We start from the raw sequence: 17,465 nt of genomic DNA, 5'->3' as shown, positions 1-17,465 counted from the left end.
TTCTATACCATCCTTGGTGTTGCAATAATAACCATAAAAATCTCCACCTGTTCCTTCAGCGTAACTTGGTTTTAAACACTGAGGTGCTTGCAACACATGCAGGTGAAAGCAGGGCTCAAAGTACGCACCAACAGCTTTGTGGAGTGGTTTTCTTGGGTTTTCTTTCCTTTATTCCCTTGTAGACTTACAGCTGTGCACACACTTGCATTCTTGATTCACAGATGGAATCAAATCCTTATGCCTTAGATAACTAGGCTCTTTGCTTTGATTTTGCCTTTCTTACCAGAATCTGATCTTTTTTATTAATAAAAAATAAAACCAAGATTATCTTGGGCAAACACCTGTTTTGCTTTGCTTTAGAAGACAAACAGTAGAGAGGAGACCACTGTGATAAAACTGAGAACTTTTGGTGCATTCATAATTTGTTGATAAGTATTTTTCAGCTGAAGTTGTCTGACGAGTTTTAGGGAAAATCACACATAATCTTGGCTGGCCTGACTTAAGCCCTCCTTTTGTTTTATGGGAGAGAAAAAATATTTAATTTAGAAGCTTGTATTACTTAGCACATCCTTTTTAAAACATTGCTGACTGCACACTCAGAGAACTAGAGAGAAGTCAGGTTAAAAGTTTTATACCTCACATTTCTGAGTTTCGTAAAGAAAAATTTCATTCTCAGGGTCGTGAATGTAATGGCTTGTTTAGAAAATGTATACTTTGGTAAATTTTGGCTTGTTTGAACTTACCATAGAATTACAGAATATGCTGCATCAGAAGGGGCCCATCAGGATCACTGAGTCCAACTCTTTCCCCTGTGCAGGACGTCCCCCAGAGTCACACCATACGCCTGAGAGCATTGTCCAAACACTTGAACCTTGGTGCTGTAACCACTCCCCTGGGAAGCCTGTTCCAGTGCCTAGCCACCCTCTGGGTGATGAACTTTTTACTAATATCCAGCCTAAACCTCCCCTGACACAGCTTCAGGCCATTCCCTTGGTCTTGTCATTGATCACCACAGAGAAGGGATCGGCGCCTGCCCCTCCTCTTCTCCTCATGAGCTGTAACTGCAGTGAGGTCTCCCCTCAGTCTCCTCCAGGCTGAACAGACCAAGTGACCTCAGCTGTTCCTCACACAGCTTCCCCTCAAGGCCCTTCACCAGTTCCTCAGTTTCTTGGGACATTCACCCTTTTTCTGGTGAGCCAAATTTGCTGCCCATCTGGGGTTATGGATTGAATGGCTGGGAGCATTTGATGGAGAGTTAGAAATTAATCAGTGACCAGTGGTACAAACAGGTTCATGATCTCCAGACTAACAATAAGCACTATGACAAAGAAGTATTTCCATATAATTCTCTTCTACCTCAATTTTACCAAAAGAAGTAACAGCCTTTTCATAGTTTAAATAATTAATCTTTCCAAGACAGTGCAATGACTTGTAATGATGAATATATTTATAATTACTATTCAAGGAAGTATATCCAGGTAGGTTTATCAACCTAGAGGTACTTTCAAGACCTAGTGTCATTAGCTTCAGAACTCAAATTAATGATGGCAAATTTGGGAAATGGGTAGTTTGCCAGCCAGAATCATTCCAGGGATTTTGGCACTGAACTGGTGATTTGGAGGCTTTACAAGGTAAATGTCAAGATGACACATGTTCAGTCACTGTCCACATATAGGTTACAAGCCCAAAAAATAGAACTAAATGATTGATTGCCAGTTACAGGATAACTTCATTATTTTATGTTTGCTGGTTGAAAGGTGGAAGCAGGATTTTTTTGTGACAATGGGGATATCAGTCTTGGAGTGAGAACAATGTGAGGCTCCAAGAGGACTTTGTGGTGTGGACTTTTGTTATAATATTTTGCCTAAATGTGATGCATTTCCAAAAAAAACCCTAACCAGTCAGTCTGTGCATTTCAGAAAGGGAATCTAGATCTGATTTTTATCAAAGAAAATGGTTGCTTAGATGCGTGTCAAAGAAAGGTCCTAAAAAGGTCATCTTTCCCTGATACATGCCGGAACTTTTTCTTGGTCAAGACAGTTCAATTCTACTCATTTCAATTCAACCTGGTAAAAGTCACAGCATCCTGTTCAGATGTCTGATGGAAAGCCTAAAACCAGATTATATCCCCTTCAGGAGGCAGCAATGTCAGGTTTTCTTTAGTTTTGTTGTTGGTTTTTTTTTTAATCTTCTACAGAGTTTTTCAAACAAATTCTATTCTGTGTAGAGCAAAGGCTGCTGGCTTTTGTCAAATGCTGGTTTTGCTGGAGACTTTCAAGAAGTGAGTCAGTGACATGGCAATTCAGAAACTTACACACTGAGAATGCCAAACCTTTTCTTGTGCTTTTCGGTGGTCTGTAACTGACATGTAATAAGTTATTTCTTTGCTTTATGAAACACAGTTAGTAGGTAGGTGTAGCCAGACTGTCATTGCTGCACTATTGCAGTGGTGCTTTTTCTGCTCACGTTTTTTGATACATCCTGACAAACATAAGCTGCCTGTACACTGTAGAACCAATTCATTTGTGGAGATTTAAACTGAATTTTTTTTTTTTTGCCTTAAAGAGGAAATAAATTTGATTTTCTCTTTGAAGTGTTGCCAATTACTGCGAATTGATAGAGTCCAATATGTTTTCCTAGCCATATTTATCTGAGAAAGATAATTTGAACTCTCTGCTTACCATCACCACTGGTTTAAAAGCATTTAAAAGCTTGCCTTCAAAAAACTTCTGCTCTTTTATGAGAGCAAATGAAAGTCCTGTGGTGACAAAAGCATACAATATATTTAATTTTCTAGCCAGAATGAATTACCTTGCAGTGGTAGCTACTAAGTAGCTGAAAAGAATTTTCTCAGTATCTATACAAGAAAATCTGATTTGCCTGTGCATTTTCAAATGTTGCTGTTCTCTTTATCTCTCAGGAATAAATATTTGAAGAAAATGATTCTGAGTTTTTAGTTCTCCCAGCTGTAAGAAATTCGCCATGGACATAGAGCAAACACACCAGCCTCTTCCTAGATAACAGCAGCTGGATTTCTAAACCTAAGTCCTATCTTTAGGAGTAGAAGTGCTCTGAATGTTCGTATGAGTTAAATAAAATTTGAAAAACAATTATTTGACTAAATTTCAGGGGTTGTATATATATATATATAATAAAGGGGAATAAAGGGCTTTCCTGTCTTCTGGACAGTCATTCACATGGCAGGTCTTGCCAAGGGAATGCTTCCATTTGGATTGACTGTGAGGATTTTTGTTGACTTCATGGACTCCTGTGAGACCTGACAAACACCATGTCAAAATAAGATCAAGATTAAAAAATTGGTAATGCATGTGAAAACAACTATAAAATAGTAAGTGACTGTAGAAATAGTAAGAATACTTCTTCCAGAAAGCACTGTGATGTAGGAGAAAACTTTGCAACTACTTGAAGGTTTAAATGTGGTAGCTCTCAGGATTTGCAATGACAGGTAAGAATTCTTTCTGAGAAATCTTCATTACTTGTCAAATTGATCTCATTAATAGAACCAGATGCAAGGTTATGCATTCAGAATTACACATCTTTTATGAGGATTATATTTTGGAAGCTAATACCCCTTAAATCATTCAGGGTTCAGTTTAGATATCTAACAGGGTGAAGATTAGTGGTGTTAGATGATGATTAAAACAAATCATCTTATATTAAAACAAATCATTCTATAGGTGGCTGGCAGATGTTTCACCATCTCCAGCCTTTGTTCTTATGGGAGACTTTAACCTGCTGTATGTCTCTTGCTGTCTTGCTCCTCAATACAGCAGCAAGGAGGCAATTTAGGAGGGGTAGGAAACTCAAATTAGCAAATCTAAGCCACTACAAGGAGGCTCCTGGAGTGTTTGGAGGAGAACTTTCTCACACAGCTGGTAAAAAATGATCCTACAGAGGTGATGCCCCACTAGACTGTGGTTTACACACAGAGAAGTGTTGGTGGGAAATGTGGTGGTCAGAGGCTCTCTTGGGCACAGCGACCATGAAATTATGGAATTTTTAATACTTGGAGAAGTAAGGCCTGGTGGGGGGGTAAGAAAACAAAACCCCCTGGACTTCCAGAGGACACAGATTTGGAAAGTCCCTTGGGAAGTAGCCCTTAAAAAAGGGGGGGCTCAGGAAGGCTCAGGAAGGCTGGATGTACTTCAAGAAAGGAATCTTGAAGGCGCAGGAGCAGGCTGTCCCTGTGTGCTGGAAGATGAGCTGGCAGGGAAGAAGACTAGCCTGGCTGAATAGGGACCTTTTGCAGGAACTCAGGGAAATAGGGTTTATCTATTCACCTTAGGAAAAGGGGAAGGCAACTCAGGAAATATTTAAGGATGTCATGCAGAAAGAAAATTAGGGAGGTGAAAGGTCATTTAGAACTTAACCTGACCACTTCTGTAAAGGATAATAAAAAGTGATTTTATAAGTACATTACTAAGCATTAGTAACAAAAGGATACATTAAATAATAACAAAAGGAGAGACAAAGAAAAACCTCATTCTTTATTGGGTGTCAGGGGGAATATAGTCACCAAAGATGAGGAGAAGGCTGAGGTACTTAACACTTTCTTTGCCTCAGTCCTCAGCAGTAAGACCCGTTATCCTCAGGACCACTGGCCTCCTGAGCTGGTGGACAGGGCAGGAAGATGAAAGGACCCCCTTCAATCCAGGAGGGAGCAGTCAGTGACCTGCTGAGCCACTTAGATGCTCACAAGTCCCTGGGACCAGATGGGATCCATCCCAGGTGATGAGGGAGCTGCTGGAAGGGCTCTCCAAGCTGCTCTCCATAATTTGCCATCAGTCTTGGCTCACTGAAGACATCTCAGTGACTGGAGGCTGGCCAGTGTGACACCCATCCAGAAGAAGGGCCAGAAGGAGGATCCAAGGAGCTACAGGCCTGTCAGCCTGACCTTGGTGCCCAGTGGAGTTATGAACAGATCACCTTGGGTGGGATCACACAGCACCTACAGGGCAACCTAGGAATGAGATCCAGCCAGCCCAGGTTCAGGAAAGGTCCTGCCTGACCAACCTGATCTCCCTTTATGACCAGGTGAACCCCTGGTGGGTGAGGGACAGGCTGGGCATGTGTCTACCTGGACTTCAGCAGAGCCTTTGACACCATCTCCCACAGCACTCCTGGAAAAGCTGGCAGCCCATGGCCTGGACATGTGGGACCTTTGCAGGGTTAGGAACTGGCTAGATGGCCAGGCCCAGAGCAGCTGAGGGAGCTGGCGTTGTTTAACCTGGACAAGAGGAGAATTTATCGCTCTCTACAACCACCTGAAAGGAGGGTGTAGCCAGATGGGCATCAGTCTCTTCTCCCAGTAACAAAGAACAGGACAAGAGGACACAGTGTTAAGCTGTACCAGGGGAGATTTAAGTTGAATATTAGGAAGAATTGCTTCACAGAAGAGTTGATTAGCTATTGGAATGGACGGCCCAGGGAGGTGGTGGAGTCACCATCCCTGCAGATGTTACAGGAAAGACTGGACATGACACTCAGTGCCATGGTCCAGTGGATATGGTGTTGGATCATAGATTGAACTCAAGGATCACAAACATCTTGTCCAACCTAATTGATTCTGTGATTCTGTGAAATATGATCCTTGGATGTCCAAAAACGATAGCACCATGTATGTCTATGGCAATAATGGAACTGAGAAAATAGTCAGGCTAGTTCTGAGGCTCACACACTGGAAAGGGTGGTGGACTGTATAAAAAAGTTCTGAAATCAGAAAAAAGTAATTCAGTCCTGACAATTTTTTCTTCTAATGTGAGATTAAAAAAACTTCATTTTGGTGTTTGGCCAAGAGAGAGGTCATTGACATTGGATTGATCAAAGTCTAGGGAAAAACAAATTGAAAAATCGAAGGGGCCTCCTTTCAAGTCAATAATGTCAATATCATGTAGCTGGAAATTGATTCCAAACAAATTTAGACTCATGTTCAGGCACATGTTTTAACACTAATTAAACAATGGAAAAATCTCACTGATGAAGGTTTTAATCATCCTTGAGGATTTAAAATCATTCATTGCACTGTCTGGGACAACTGAGTTTCTGAAACAAAATCCTATGGCCTCTGTTTTGTAGGCTGGAAAATAAGGCCTAGAAGAATTGCTTTATCAGAAAACTCCTGTGAATACTTAGAATAGGGTATGTTTCATTCAGTTAAATTCCCTCTTGTATTTAAAGCATCCATAGTTGTCTGAAGAGATAAGCAAGGCCTGCTCTCTTGGCAGCTACGAGATCAGCATATTAAATTTCAAGATAGTTTCTTGCATGCTACGGAACTCTGTCCTTTAATGTATCTTTTTATTATAACACAAATATGGTGGCTGCACAAGGGCATTTTTGCTGGGGATTTAGGAATGGAAATGGTTTCATCAATCATGCTGAAGCCAGATAAATTTTTCATCTCTGTATGGTTTTACTTTGATCTTAGCTTGTTGACTTTCATGTTTTCTAAATAAATACCTGTGATGTAGAATGAAAAAACATTCTGTATTTTCTGTCGTTTTCAAAAAATGATGCCTTGCCTTGATCTCTCTTAACAGCAACATTTGCTGCTTGAGGTGCTGGAAAATGCTGTCAAGTTTTCTGGTTTGCTTAGGCGCTGCTTCATTTTCCTCAGTCAGTATGTTTTCTGGAATGGCCTGTAGTTACTACTTATCCTCCAAGCATTAATTGCTCCTTAGTGAAGGAGCAATCTAATCCATAGTGCTCCAGGGTACACAGGAATGACCTTGTAGGTTTGCTGAGTTGGTAAAAGTATAGAAAAGTCCCACTGCAGTGACTGTTTTTTCCATTGGCTTTGTTTTTAATCATTATGAAACCCAGTTCAGAAGATGAACTGGGTAAACTGCTGCTGGCAGCAGCCTCTTTATCACTGGTAAGTGATACTGAGGCAGTGATGCAATTTTAGTAAAGAGACAGACCCTTTTCATGTACTGTTTGCTCATGACTAAGTTTTATCTTTAAAACCATTTTTCCCCTCATAATAAAAAAAAAAAAGCCCCAAAGCAAAAAACTATTGGAACATTTTTTGCTGATACATGGAGTCCTTTGTGGAAAAAGAATGGATATTCCTACTGCCAGACAGTTCTTTTTTTCTTTAGGTCTTTCCAGATTAGGGTATTTGGGTAACTTGTTAACAGCAGATCTCAGCCTACTGAGAAGCAGGACTCTGCTGTTAAGTGTTTATTATTCACAGATAAAATGAGGTAGTGGGAAATTCTTGGCGGGATAAACAACATTGAAGTCACTGCTTTCATTACAAACAGCAGGAGTTAAATCAGATGCTTCAGAGGCACTAGAGTTAAACCCATGTATTAAGCAATAGTGAAAAATCCCACTCTGCAGAGTTCACTTTGAAGATGAAGAAAGCCAGGGGCACAGCAGTAGAGGAGATCAGGATTTTGTTTCCCTATGTGTCCTACCTGTATACAGACTACATCATGCATCTGCTGCCACCAAAATTGCTTTATCTGAAACAGACTTTGGCTTGTTACATCACCAGGAGCCAACACGGGTTTTTGTAAAGGTTAAGGAGATGTGGGTAAAAGGGTTGCAAGGGGAAAGGAGCCCTTTAAATGTAACTAGAAGAGCCAGTGCCTCAGGAGGGGCCCCAAGGAAGGGAAATCCTGGAGGGGTGAGGCTGCCTGTTTCCTGGTGGCATTCTGCCCTTTGAGGCAGGAGCAAACTGTGGGAAGGGTGCACCCCTGTCCTGGATCTGGTCTGAAGCTGTCTTTTGACAAGACAAAGTGGGCACCCTTATAACTTCTGTGGGCTTGTTTAAAGTTCAAACCAGTTGTAAACTATTGAATCTACTTGTTGCCCACCGCAGATTGGATTTACAGCTGCCTTTTCCCTGCTGAGGATTTACAGCTGCCTTTTCCCTGATGAAAGGCCAAAAAGCAATCATGGCTTTGCTGATGGTTCTGGCAGTGTTGCTGTGTCAGGGTTTCCTCAGGCTCTGTCGCAGTTGAAGTCTTGGACTCTCATTCTGACTGCTGAGAGTGTTAATTATCTTTTGGGTTTCATTCCTCTTTTTCTTTCCAGGCAACTCATTTCTTCTCTGTGCCAACTAGTATAAAATATAGGCAAGCAAGGGAAGCTGTTATTTGAGTGTTGCTCTATATCTACTCAAAGACACAAAGTGGTGGAAAGGGAATTGCAATTTCTATGCCCAGCATCACAATTGCTATGTGATTGAGTTCATTTTAATCTTCAAGGAAACAAAAGTTTGTAGGATTACTGTTTTTATTATTGTGTTCCACAAAAGCTGTTTTTAGATGAATCTTGGCAGAGTTTGGCAGAGCTGAGCAGTTCAGAAACAGAGAGACACCTGAGCTCTCCCAAACCGCTTCCTAGGTGTGGTTCCTCTGCTTCTAGTAGCTGCACATACTCTCAGCTGACCTATATTTTGCATGTTTGAATTTTGGATCTTGGCACAACAGAGAAGTGACTGATGCTGTATTGTGAAGCAGGGCCAACATAAGCATTATATGCAGGATTTTTTAAGTTAGCTTGGTGGTTTAAACACTAATTGGGGCTGCAAGATCAGCTTACTCTTCTTCATGAAAGTAGCCTGTGTGGAATGGGATGCTAATTCCTTGCTACTGCTGCAATAGCAACTTCATGTGAAGTAGGTGAATTTATTTTTATATGTAGTCTAGAGGCTGCTGCTCACTCCATTTTAATAGGTTTTGAAATATTTAGTGTTCAACAGAACAGCTTTAATGGAGCAAAGAAACCACCTTCCCAGCTCTAGATGTGGAAAGCAGTTAGGAAGGAAGAGTAGTATTTTAATGTCTTAGACAGAAAAGAGTACTGAACCCTCTCAGGCAGGTTTTCAAACACACAACATTTGGGTAAAAAACAGGCTGGATGCAACCCTCTTTGTTTTTGCTGCTTGTTAGGAAAAGAATTATACCTTCCTCTTGTCCATCAGAAACATGCTTTTAGGAGGAGGTTCCAAGATTTTAGTCCTAAGCCAAAAAATGTTGCCCAAACACTGCCAGGAGAGGCACCAGTGAAGATGAATGTAAAACATCTTTGCCATAAATGTCCAATAAGCAGCACTCAGACTATGGCTGTCTGTGTTGGAGAAGAATGGATGGAAAAAAACCCAGGGGTATGATTCTGATTTCTGTCAGACTTGTCCATTTAACTTGCCTTTTCTGGAACATCTGTAGGTTCCTGACTCGTTTCCTTCTTCAAAGGAAGAGCATTTAGCCAAAAGGTGAAGGCATCATAGCATTGGCTGTGTACTATACCCCATTTTCATGGAGGAATAAGCCATCCTAGATTGGAATGAGACTGCACAGTTAAAAATAAAGAACTACTTGGCAGCTTACCTGATAGAAACTTCTCAACATCTTTTTGGTTAGCAGGTTTTGATATTGCTATTTGCAGCTGTGCTGATGACCATGTTCTTTCTAGGAGCTGCAGTTTTTTGGTATCTTGCAAAGAATTTTGATGTTTCAGAATGAAGTTGTAATTAAAACAGGAAGTGAAACCAAAGGAAAATAGCACAAAATGAAAATGCAAGCATTCCCCACTTGAATTTAATTTTAAATGTGGTTTTCCTGAAAACTGAATTTCGAGTTTCTTCCATCTGTCATTGACCAGGTTTCAAATTACTTTTCCCAAGGTGAATGCTGGGCAATATTTGCACTGAATCCATAAATTTCACTGAAATATTCCTCACCAATTACCTGAAATATTTGCTGGGAATTGTCATGTCCCTGTAAGGGAAAAAAAATCCACTAACAAACTTCTAAGAGATGAGTTACTTAGGGAACATTTTTGGTTGTCCCAGTTTCAGAGGATATAGGAGAATAGCCAAATAAGTCCAGCCAAGAAAAATTTACTGCTGGCATGTTGTGGGGCACACCAGATTAAAATATAAATTTCATTTTATCTTCAACAACAGCCAAAAGATGTGGAAGATTGTTTCTCAGTATGCTTCCTGTTTCACATTTCATGAAGCAGCAATTCAAAACTCTCATTGATTCTGCTCTGAAAAGTCCTTTCTGGTAAGGAACACTCCAGGGATTACACTGGGTCTGTTGACCTTCAGGTACTGTCATTGTGCTCTGACAATGACTCTTTGTGAGTGTAATGCTCCTGAAAACCTAATGCCAGCCCAGGGCTTTACTGCACCTTGCTGCAGTGGCTGGCAACCGTGGGAGAGACAGATGTTCTGCAGGCAGCTTCATACTTCATAACAGTCTAAAGCAGACTCTGGAAAAGAAGGAAGTTTCAAGTCTCTATGCTTCTCTTACTCCACCTTGATAAATTTGATTCAGGTCATGTGGTCAAGTTAAGAAAGAGTTAAAATATGCTGGTTTGGAATGTGATGAGCAGTAGGAAGCAACACCTATTTACTGTGAACCCACAAATTAATTTGAGACTACCTTCCTTTTCAGACCAGCCTGGAACAGTAGCTTAAATAGACATTTAGGCAAAGAGTTGAAAACAATAATTAGAAGTTAGATATGAATAGTTACGTGTTACATTTAAGTAAATTTTTAGGCACAGCTGGTGATGAGTGTAGTGGTTGATAGGAAAGAGTGTAATATGTTTGGTTATAGAAATGTGTATTTGAGAAATAGCCACAGACTTCAATAAATAAAAACAGATACAAGTGATGTCATAAGAATTCTCTTAAGGCTTGTGTTTCACATGTACAATCATTATTGCCTGTCAATATTATCACTTTCTTGGCAAATTGTTCCTAAGTTTACAGCTGTTGTATATTTTTCTTAAAAGAACAATGCTTCTGGGGAGACCAGCACCCTTGGAAGGTTAAAGATACTAGATCAGCAAAGCAACAAATAGGCTTTAAACTTTGTAAATAGGAGTGTTTTTGTGAAAAGACATTGCTACTGATCCTATCCCTAGCTTAGAAATAGATTATTTGGAAAAGAAAATTGATGAGAATGTAGTTTTTGTTGCAGTGGTAGTTTACCAAGCTAGAAATTTCCATGTCAACTATATGCTCAATACACTTCCATAATCCAAATGCTTTTGTAAAACAGGCACTCAGCAGTGACCTTAGAAAATAAAGGGAGTTTCTTTGGTTCAGGAAAAGTGTGGTTTGCAAACCTGATCTAACTGCATCGTTAAAACACTGACTCCCAGGGAAGAGATCCTGATTTGCGGGGAATTTATCTAATTACTCACTGTGATGTGATAAAATGTATTATCTTTCTAATATGAACTGTAAATACCTTGGGAGAGATGTGTGGTATTTGCATATATTACAGTTTTATCTCATTGACACTTGATAAATAATAATAATCCCATGATAATCAGAGTCAGCAAATAGTTTCATCCTGGGAAGAGCTTAATATCAGGTGCAATTACTGGCTAACTCTTAAGCCAACAGTTCTGGAGAAACTGCTACTTCCAGTGGATTATTTCACAATTTTGTATGCGGTGTTGTCAAGAGACTTACACTGTTGTACAGTAAAGCTGTTATTTCTCGGGGAAAGTATCTGTTGATTGGCTTTGTCTTAGCAGGAACTAAGGCTGTGTTATCTGATGCATAATTAATTTGAAAGCAAAGGTCACTGAAAAGCTTTAGCTTTATTTAACAGATAGTGCTGGCATGCATTTGAATACTTTTTTATTTCTTGTCTTGAAATATTTTTAAAATCTCAACTATGGTTTTTACGTACATAATAGAGCTGGCAGCTATTTAGGCAGCTCTTACAAAACTTTTCATAAATGTTTCCTTGGCAGCTGAACATTTCTACCTCAAGTATATATTTTTCATAGAAAACTACACTGCTGCCAGTTTCATTCTGAAGTCTGTGAAGGAAAGGGTACTCTGCTGTTGACATTTTCACTGGATTTTCAGGTGTTGCTGTAACTTTTTGCTCCTTTGTTTTATACCATCTGTCTTGTCTTTGGCCAAAAGAGAGGAGAGCAGTCACACACTGCTTCTAGGCATTTTTGAAACAGTACAGGAAAGTCTCATTTTGAGTACCTGGTTACCTTTGGAGAATTTAGCTGTATCCTGAGGAAGACAAGTGAGGAATCCAGAGACTACAAATAAGTCAGTGCATGCTGGTACACGTCTAAATGTGATTCAGTTGGATTCATGAAATGGAAATATAAAAGACAATACTGACTGTGTGTTTATATATATCCTCGAAGAAAGATCCCCTCAAGACAAGAGTGCTCTTGAGCTTTTCCCAACCCTGAGCACAGCCCTGGTCTGGGCCTGAGCTTTGCAGTAGGGGGGGAGTTCTGCAGGTGGGTAGTGAGACCCTTTGCTGTAGACACAGGCTACAGATTTCTGCTTTTGTCCCTAGCAATTACTTTAAGCTGCAGAGAAATGCTCTAGCTGCAGTAGATGTTGGGGTTTTAGGTGGAGGGTGCAGGGACAGAGATATTTGCCATTCTCCTCTGTCTCTCACTTCAGTTAACATCGAGTTTCTGTTTGTCCTCCTAGTCCAGGGAAAATGCAAGTTGATTTAATAAAGTGTGTTTCAGCAGAGTTGCCTTACCTTTTTTTTTCTCCTAGTATTAGAGCATGTCCGTCAGCTATTTTTATCTAATTCTAAATAACTCATAGGACACAGGTAACTTAGATGCATGTTCAAGCCATAAGGTGTCACATCTGGAAAAGATATGGGTAAAAATAAATTTTTCTTTAGTATTAAAACACAGAAATATAAATGTTTTGTTTTAAAAACCTGACATTTTAATTTCTGTTTAAAGAGGAAAAGTTAAGAAACCACTGGATTTACTTTGTAATAGTTATATTTTGAAAGTGTAAAAGTTTCAAAAGTCTGACTTCTTTAAATGCTGTTTTCAGTGTAGCCCATGAAGGCTAGATGCTGTTATCTAGAAACCCTGTGGTACATCCTGTGAGATCTGCCCTGAAGCTGATAACATATATCCTTTGTGTATGATAATCTTGAGGCCACAGCAGTGCTTCAGAAAAGATGAATTCAGCCTGCCCTTCTGTAAGGGGGTGTTCTGAAGTGCAGGAGAAAGGGGAGCCCATGAAATATATGTTAATTTGTCTTGGTTTCCTCTTGCCTTTCTTACTGCAAGAGGTCTAAGTACAACAGTTATCAGATTATTTTTTTGCATTCTTTGCAGTGAAATAAATGCAAAAACATTTTATAAATATGAATTATGTTTATCCAAAATAATGATGAAGATAATTTTTTTATTGGATGAGCAAGCAGCTGAAGGGCTGTGTGCAAAAAATACCATAGTTGTTGTATATTTGTGCCTGCATTGCAGAGACACTAAAGAATTTATTTAGCTTTAGCTGAAAAATCTGAAGTGATAATTACATCTGTGTGTTTATCAAACATCTGCAAATTTTTCCATTTCAGTGAGCACAGCTAGTGCCTCCCACTGGTTATTTGTAACCATCCCTCTGAATCAGTGTCATGAAGGGCTGAGATTTTTAGAGCATAACAATCCAGTTTGCTATTGTGGAAATAACAGAGTCACATGCTGCCTGATGAAATGTCAGCCATAAAGTTCTTAAGTCTGAAAAATTGTGCAAAAGCAGTACTGTAGTAAGAGAAACCAAGCCCCAAACCAAACCAAGCAAAAAACCAAAAAAAGTATCTGAAAACATTCCTTGTCACAGTTTTGTGAGTAGATTGAATGTATTTTTCACAAGTTGGTGTGGAAGAAAAATTACTGTTAAATGTGACTTTCATGAAGAGTTAAACTTTCTTCAGAAGTTGTTTTTTATGAAGTGCAAAGTATAGTTAAGGCTATGTAAATACACTAGATTTTTTTTTTTAAAGACATTTTTCTCTTAGTGTAAAAGAAGTTGGTGCATTTTCCCTAATTAGATACAGTGCAATTACTATTTCATATTTGATATTAAGATGTCCAGTAAAATTTAGATAAGGAAACATTAATACAAGTCTGAGAGATTTAGGTAATGTAAGTAATAATGTAAAAAATATTTAAATCTCTTCTCCCCGCCCCAAAAAAAAAACCCAACAGCAACCACCCTACTACAAAATATAAGGATGTGAAATTCTGCAACTTTTACCCAGTTTAGAGACTCTGTTGCACCAGCACCTGTGACACACAGGGAATACATTCCACATCTGGAATGTTTTATGTAGGATGGATTATCAGATTCCTTAATTTTGAAACTTCAGTTTCTTCTCTACATGTACTTGTCAGACAGGAATTTGTATAAAAATGGAAGTAAATAATTCATCTACCATTTAAGAAAAACTTAACAAGTTTTAACAGATTAAAACCAAACAGGGAGTCCATAATTTAAATATGTTCAGTTTGGCAGACCATTGAGTTTGTCAGAATAAATAGGTGAAGTGAGGTTAATTACTGTCTTACAGCCTTGATTTCCTATACATTGTGAAGGAGGAGGTATATATGAAGGTGGAAATAAGATTTGATTTTAATAATATTTTCCTTGGAATCAATTCAAGCTGACAGCTTTAAGATCTCAGTTCTGGGAAATGCTGAGCACCTGCAACTGTGAGCAGTCAGCAGCAGCCAGGAGTGTAATCCTTCTAGGAGGCCAAGCCCTCTGTGACTAGGCCTTCTCAGTGGTGAGGAAAGATGCATGAATGGGTTGAAAAAGCATGCACATGATATAAAACCATTTAAGAGGTAGGTATAAATCATGTTGGGTATTATTACATAAGTATGCATAGTTGTTCACTTTTTGAGAAAATGCAGCAAAAATACAGTTTTTTAGGTGATCAGGTTTCCAAGAAAATAACTGCATATCTTCATAACACTATGTGACATTTCTTCATTTGAAATGTGAAGAAATATGATATTTACCTTATGTAAAGCATTTGTGACTTTCTTTTCTATTCTGAATGCTTCATGATCATCCAATAGGCAGTGGGCATGATTTGCTCATGGCAACATCACACAAGTAGACAGGAGTCTCAGGGTGACAATATAAGATAGGAGGAAGAAACCTCCTAGAGTTTTCAGGAAGATATTTTAGTTTCTAATAAAACAATCACTGCCACAAGCAATGACAATTCAGTGACGCCTTCTAGAAGCTGTTACAGAATATTCTGGTGAAAAAACAATTCACTGCCCATGGCACATAGACTCTAGGAAATGAACCACCACTGAAAGCCTGTGTTTAACAGAGTAGCTATCTAAGTTGATGTTAATAGCAGGCATCCAGCCTTTAAGGTTCTTAAATCCACTTTAGTGGGTATTGATTTGGATAATAAGAAATATTTCCTTAGGGAAACACTCAATAAAAGAGCTTAAGGAAAGGGGAAGTGATTTTGCACAGCAGTGAATGTGAAGAAAGAGAATATTTAGCCAAACAGCAATCTCTGTGATCAGCTGTATTTCTGGCTTTTTGTGCATCTGAAGTGTTGGAAACCTCCCCTGGAGCCTGGAAACACTGCTGCTCTCAGGGTGATTCTACCCTTGACAGGAGGAAAGCTGCTGGTGTTCATGTGTGAGCTTCCTGAGCTGATATGGGAGAGCAGGCAGGGCATGTTAGCCCGTGATAAACTCAGGGCTGCAAGGGCTGATTTCCAGAAGGGCTCTGCCTCTGTGAGTGGGAGCTGCTCTGCAGGACAGTAACGTGCCCAGAGGCAGGAGCTCTGTGCCAGGTTACTCCAGCACCCCCAGACCTTCAAGTCTGAAGGTCCAGTCTGCCATTGATCTGATGATGTGTGGCAAAAATTAGGAATCATTATGGACAGACCTTACCTTAAATTTAGACTTGTTCAGCAGCCCAGATTCTGCCACATCAGCCATCGGGAGCAGGTTCATTGCATGTTGTGTTTATGCTGGGATACTGGGATAGCAAGCGTGTTTGAAATGTGTGCTCAGGAGAGAGGTACTAGCAAAGAGGGGAAGACAAGTGATCAGTGACAGACTTTCTTATGAAAAAGAGTGACTTCTCAAGTTATCATGAATGTTTATTTGGATCTGTGTTTTAGTTTAATCTAAAGATACTTAAATTAGAGCTAAATAAAAATATATCTTTTTTTCTGTACCTTCTCACCTTCTACTGCAGTCCAGACCTACTTGACATTTTCCAGATGCAAGCTAAGCGCTGCCCCTGAGGCCTGTGCAGTCTTCCCTGTGCTGCTGGAACAAGGTGATGATCTATTTGGGGAGGGTGAGGAGGGTGTCACTGAAAGCAGAGATGAAGCTGCACTGGAAGCATTCCTTTAGTTCATTTGCTGATACTCAGTTCCCTGAACATGGGCTCTTTTTGTTTAACTGCACACCCCTTCCCTTTGCTTTGTGTTCCAAACCTACTGACATGCAGTGAGGGCCCCTATTCAGATCAAGGTGACTTGAAAGAGTCTGAGTGTGTAGGATCTGAGGAAACTGGAACTTGGTGGGAGCAATGCCCAACAACGCAGCTGGAAAGACCCCAAGGAATTGTGACTGAAAGGGGTAAATAAAATGTGAATGCAGTGGACTGAAAGAAGATTACTGAAAGATGGTTTAAGTACACTGCTGGTGTAACTGGAGAGCTTTGAATGAGTAGTTAAGGCCCGGCATATTGGAGAGACACTCTGATAATGGAGTTAAGGGATTAAGTGATGTGGCAGCAGTGACAAGGAGCAATTTGTGATTATTTTCAGCATGTCAGCCAGATCAGAGAGAAATGGAACAGATGTGGAGACTGGAAAGGAGGAAACAGATACAGGAGAAGACACAAATAAAGAATTTAGAGACAGAAAAATGGAAAGGATGTGGATTTTGTAATTCTATACAATTTTTGAGCTACCTTTAGAATTGAAGAACAGATGCAAAGTTTGTGGGATAGTTTATATCTTTCAGAATAGAATGTTTCATTTTTTAAAGATATATCTGTGACATGCAGATGTTTTTTGAGTAAAGAGAAAACCAGATTTTGTATATAGCAAGTTTCAGTACAGTGAATCTCTCAACTTTCAGGTTCCTGAATATTTCAGGAGGAGGGTAGAGAAAAGATGGAGAATGATAATGTGTTTCAAATCAGTTACCTTCAATATGTTTTGAAGAGGGAAGGAAATAATAAATGTCAACCTTCAAATAGGAGTTAAGCATGAATAGTCTGGGTATAGGTATATGCCAATCTTATTAGGGGGGCAGCTGTCTCATATCTTTGTCAACAACATAACTGACCATTACTAGAAAGTATCTTGATAAAAAGAACTTGAGCTCTGCAATTCTTCTATTTAAGTGCATTTCAGTAAGCACAAAGAACTGGATGCAGCTATGTCGATAGTGGGAAAAAGAGGGGAGAGAAGGTATTGTGGATTTATTAACAAGCCAACTTGGAATACACAAAAGATGCTGACGAGAGAGGGAGTAGAAAAGGTCATTTGAGTTTGGGTTAGACCTTGCCTGCAGGATTGTATCCACAATTGCAAGTGGTCAGTGCCTCAATTTTTCATTTTTACACAGGACTAGGATGCCTTGAGGAATGCTTTGAGATGACATTTTATACACCTTTT

This window comes from Poecile atricapillus, chromosome 2, assembly GCF_030490865.1.
Source record: "Poecile atricapillus isolate bPoeAtr1 chromosome 2, bPoeAtr1.hap1, whole genome shotgun sequence".
In the NCBI taxonomy this organism is placed as follows: Eukaryota; Metazoa; Chordata; class Aves; order Passeriformes; family Paridae; genus Poecile; species Poecile atricapillus.
Note: the sequence above shows the minus strand (reverse complement) of the source record.